The sequence below is a fragment of the Pholis gunnellus genome (genome assembly GCF_910591455.1).
Source record: "Pholis gunnellus genome assembly, chromosome: 10".
In the NCBI taxonomy this organism is placed as follows: domain Eukaryota; kingdom Metazoa; phylum Chordata; class Actinopteri; order Perciformes; family Pholidae; genus Pholis; species Pholis gunnellus.
The window spans coordinates 12,333,792-12,339,791 of NC_136537.1; positions in this window are offsets into that span (position 1 = coordinate 12,333,792).

The following is a 6,000-nucleotide window of genomic DNA, read 5'->3' on the forward strand; positions in this document are numbered from 1 at the left end:
TAGTTATAAATCAGTCAAACAAAGTAGTCATGATGACCTAAAACAAAAAAAAAATTATTTTCTTTTTCTTAGAACACCTTTCTCTTGTTTCTTTTGTTATTCGACAACTTAGTTACATTAACAATTAATAATAATAATAACTTTATTTATATAGCACCTTTAACAACAGAGTTCACAAAGTGCTTTGACAGTCAAGGCAGCAAAAACAAGGCAATAATAACATAAATCTCAGTGAGACCGTTGGATACGTTAAAAATAATAAAATAATAAAAGATAAAAATAATTGCAAACAAAATAGAAATATATATATATATATATACACACATACTGTAATGGTAAAATATGTATTAAGTATAATAATGGTAAAATATATTTTAGTATCTTGGGATGTTTTGAAAGATGTTGTTCTACTGATGGGAAAGTACAGAGACAGGAAAAGATCACTGCAGTCCTACAGAGGTATTTAATTAGTTCATGAAACCAATGTCCTATCTTCCAAGGTTGTTCATATGCACACACGGGAAGAAACATTGTTTCTGACCTCTGTATGAGACTGACTCCCAGTTGAACGCACCTGGAAGACGCAAAACAATGAGCAGAACAAATCAACCTTTGTCCAAAAACCTATACTCCCTTTTCCTTTCCTATGAGGTAACTAAAGGCGTGATTCTTGTATGCATAAAATATGATGTGCCTTGTACTTCGTTGACAGTGTTTGCACAGTTCACTGAGATACGTGTCTGTGTGTCCGCTCTCCTGCTTGCAAGCATTAAATTGACTCTTACTACTTTGAGCATTCATCAGACTCTGTTTATTTAATCAACTCTTATCCCGCATCTACATAGAAATATTCCACAACAATACACATACACATAAAATCTCATTACTGACTTGAAGTGAACAAAGAAATGAATCACACATGAGTGTGGTTGCTATAGTCACTAAACATGACAGATGTGTTTCATATATGCTATAATATACACACCGGTAAATATAAATCATATCTCCCTATCTTCAGTGAGCTTTGGGACATTGTGTAGTCTCACACATCACCACTGGAGTGCACTAGTGTTGTGCAGATGATTTTGAAACATCCCAAATATGACCTTTAGCCTTTACAGGACGGATTGTAGCAATCAAGCATCCGTGCTTTCCTGATAGAAATGTCCCTAAACGTGATCTGTGAACAGAAGCTCAGAAATAACCTGATTTAAGATAATGTTGTTTTGGTCTTATTCACCTGCCCCCGCACTTGACTGTACACAGTCAGGCAAATATATTTTCTCTGTTCTGTTCTTTTATACCTCTCTGATCCCTGAGGATGCATTTCTGATACTCGGTGGACTCACTGGACAGTGTCGTACAAACCCTTGTGTTATAATGATACAAACACAGTATCGGAGTTGAGTAGGCTCTGGGGAACAAATGTAATAAAAACCATTTTTTGTAAGCCACCCCCAGATGGCACATAACATGGTATTTTACAGCGTCCTTATGTGATAAGCATGGACGAGAGCTTTGAGTGTTTTGTGGTGCATGGCATCACTAAAAGCTGCTTCCTTTCAATGGGAAACTGTGACACATATACACATAGGCACACATGTGTCGAGTTGATGAGAACACTGTATTGGTGAGAAGAACATTGCTGCTGTAGAAAATGCACTGAATGTTGTCAGCTTTTTAAAAAATGCATGTGACAGCAGATATTCCAGGAAAAGAGAAACTCGTGCTTGCTTTTCAAAGAAATGAATTTTTTTGGTGCTGCATTTAATGTAATTGGATGTTATTAACCTCCAAACAGTAAACCTTGTGAGGAAAATCAGGCAGGATGAGTCATCGTAATCAGGCATACACAACATCCTGACACCTATTGAGCATGTGAAGACTTTATTAGGATGGTTATGGAGATAAAGGAATATGCATATAGAGTTGTAAAGGCTTCTTTTGTGCCTTTGAAATTATCCTTCCCCTTTGTCCTGTTAAAATGCTATCAATTCTGGAGCCCACACTTTGCTTCAGTTTGAAAGCAGACTGTGCTATAAATGTCTGATAAAAGTAGCAAGTTATTATAGGAGTAATAATGTCCAACACAACAGTGGTTGATGCCGAATCATTTTTGTCAGTCAGTCCGTATTATTGTGTTCCGCTCATTAGTTGTGGGAACACAAATATTGCCACATCATCAAAAATAATTCAGCTGGAAAAGGTGGTCCAAGTTCAAGCAGACAGAGAGAGGGAGATGGATGATATTTGAAATCCCAGATGAATCTCCAGACTCTGCTGCCCGTACATGGACACAGATTTGGGATGAAATACTTTATCAGGAACAGAGCATGCGGTTTCCAGTTTTAAAAGGTGAATAAAAGCACGTCTGCACTCATTAGTTACTTGCTTTGGACACCAGTGATGTCTGATATGAGGCCAGCTGGCGTTAGACAGACCTGAGGAGATCTGTAAATGGCGTTGGAATGAAAAACAGTGCAAGTCAAAAGTCCTAATCTGGAATTCAAACAAGCAACTAAATATGTGATATTTACTAACTGTTTACAGCTACCTTGTGTTTTTTTCTTTTCTGGAGGTTATGAGCAGGACTATTTCTTGGATAGTCCCACACCTGCAAATTGTCATTTTTAAGAAATATTGTGTGACTACTTACCACTTCACATATGGGGGAAGTAGTCAGACGGCAACAAGAGGAGAACATGTCTGAAACCCATCATGGGCCACCACAACACCAGGACAGGGGCCAGGACCACAGGTGAGCCTAGCCTGAGGGCTGCGTTCATAATCCTTTCTCTGGGGAGCGTTCTCCACTACATTGGGGATGTAATAATATCAGAACTATGAGTATCCTTTACAGCAAACTGATAACACGAAACAAAATCAATTATATTTTCCCATTTTGGGGCTAAATCAGAAGAGATTGTCATAGGAAGTGGAGGCCCACAAGGACAGGCATCAAAACATGCTTGGAGCAGTTATTATCAAGAGTGTGCAGTGAAAACATCACAACTCCACAAGGTATTATCAAGAGTTTTGAATAACAGAATTAGAGTTTTTGCCTCAAGCCAACTTGAACTACTTTAAGTGCAAAGGCTCTTCTGGGACATATGGCACAAACATATCATTGTTCAACAACTTGCCTGGCATTAGCTGTTGATAAGAGCAATAGAATCATCAGCCAGTCTCAGATAGGAGAACAAATAAGCAGAGAGGAGGACCTAGTAGGACAGCTGTGTGTACTGAGGAGCTGACAACTGTGTTAATCCCTTCCTGTCTCAGCCAGACAGTCCAGACTCTCTGTGACATCGATGTTCACAACTAATCAAAGAGCTAAGACTAAATACTTGATGTTGAACACTCTTAGCACTGAGTGATAGTAGTTTTAAAAGGAGGTATATTGTCTCAGACTGTCTGTCTGGGTCCCAGTTAAGCCATAATACACAAAGTTATATAAATAACAGACAAGGTGGAAGCAAAAAACACCACCATGCAGAACCATTTCCTTCTTAGAGTACATTCTCTTCAGGACTCTGAGTTTATTATTGTGCTTTTGACAATGCTCCTTACAAAATGAAAACAGGTAGGCTGTGTTTTACAGTGGTGGAAATAGCACCCAAAGCTTTTACCGAAGTTAAAGTACTTTCTTGGCTGTAATATTGGAATATTATCCGCTGAATATGCTGAAAGCGTCAAAAGACCTTAAAACGTCTAAATGAAAGATGTGAGAGGGAAAATCACTGGTGGGACTGCTTTTGTGTACGTTGTTACAAGCCAATGAAAACTATAGGAACCACTTTAAACAAAACAATGCATTATATTTGATATTCTTATCAAATGTTTTTTAATGTAATACTTTATCTGAAAACTGACCAATGAATATAGTAGAGTAGAAAGTTTATTTTTTCCTCTGAATAGTAGTGGGGCATAAGTACAAGTGTCAAGTACATTAAATATGCTGATGTTGAGTGCACTTAAGTACTGTAGCTTGATAAATGCACTTTCTGGTGTTTAAATCATAACCACCTTCAGTCACTTTCAGTGAGAGGTATGGTGTCAAGTAATAACAATAATAACAATAACAATAATAACAATAATAAGTGTAATCTGTATTTATGATAACAGCCATACTTTATCCTGTCTTTTGGACATGGATGCTGGTGGGTAGTGCTTTCCTGTGGAGAAAGCGACACAAGAACTAGAGCTGGAGGTTTGTTGCCACAGAGCTGCACGGAAAGAGAGAATGACCCAAAAAACCCCACCAGATGGTCAGGCCAGAGAGTCCACTCTCATGGAAATGAGACAGGAGAGAGAGGGGGAGATGGGCAGGTAGGGGAAGATAGAGGGGTGAAGTGAAACCACTTACAGAACCAACAGGTGTCAGCTGTAAACGCAAAAAGATGAAAGAGACAAGAGAGAAAGAGGTCTGATGAAGTTCGACAGGGATGGGTAACACAAGGAACGCTGTCTGAAAAACATCCAACAACCACCTCACCTCACTTTTCTGTTTCGCTGTCCACATCCATGTCATGCTCTGTGCACCTGTTTTTTTCTTCTTCTTGTTTTCTCTGGCTGTGGAGCTCCACAGTACCCCTAACAAGGTTCATTTGACTGGCAGAGCGTGCCGGGTCCAGAGACAGAGGAGGCTGATGGTGGACCAGAGCCGGATGACTCACTCTGCAATATGTGTGACCTCAGAGGCTGATGGATGTCACAACAACATCCTTCACTGAACGGCTGTTGCTAGGAACTACAGGACACTATGTCAGAGGACTGAAAAGATATTTTGGAATCTGCCATTTTGTAAACACCGAAAGAAGAAATAACAACACGTGATTTTTTAAGATCACTTATTCTGCTACAGTGCGTGTCTCAGGGATAGTTTTGTTCTCTTGTGGGCCTTGTTGCTCTAATAAAGCACAAGGCCAAGCTAAGTAAAAAGTAAACTCAAATCATCGATTATTTTTTATAGCACAGGTTTTATTTCATGGCTGTTTGTAGTAGAGTTAGGATTTCTGTTCAAAATGAGACTACTAATCTGAGCGTTACCTGATGCCTCCTAAGATTTATTATAATAAAGTTTATATAGAACCCTGAATCTTATTAAAAAGCCAACCACGCAATTGAGAGAGCAGCATTGTGTGCCAACAAAAACGCTTGTGTCGATAGACAGATGTTTTCTATGATAAAAAGGCACAATTTCCCAATGCATTTGACACAACAATAACAGGGAACGAGGCCAAAGTCAAATTTTAAATGAACGCTCTAATGAGCACTTGGCTGGCGGGAGGATGCTGAGGGATACCTTGAATACTAACAGTTCACTTCCAACAGCTGTAGTGTGTACTCGGCTGAGTCAGAGAACAAATGGTGGAGATTAAGAGTTTACAGGAATTGCTTTGTGGTCGGCTAAATTACTTTGGTTTCACAGCTGACACTTGAGGACAGGGTTCATGAGGCGTAGTTTAAAATCCCCTGCATTGCTATTTGAAAACTTTCTTTGTGTCACACACAGTGACAATTGTAAAGACTTTGGCATTTTATAACAAGATAAGTTTACAGCCATGCAGCTCCATCAGGTAGACATGGTGCTTTGAGCTTAATGCTAACATCGGCATGCTAACATGCTCATAATGACAATGCCGACATGTTGATGTAAAGAGTGTATGATGTTGACCACCGTCGTCACCATCTTAGTTAAGCGTGCTAATGTTTGCTAATTGCATGTATTCGGTCATAGATATTTCAGTCCGGACCAAATAAGTGGACCCAGCTCTGCCATCGCTGTCAATAACCCTCTAACACTTAAATATCCACTGATATTATAGATGATCATTTTTAAGTTCTTAATGCACATTTTGTTAATATATGCATATCTGTCACTGTTGATACTGTACATCATCAACCAGTCATTTATTTTCACTATTTGTATTGAATAGTATGTTTTATCTTCATGTTATTTTATGTTGTAAAATATATAGCTGTTCAAAAGTTTGGGCT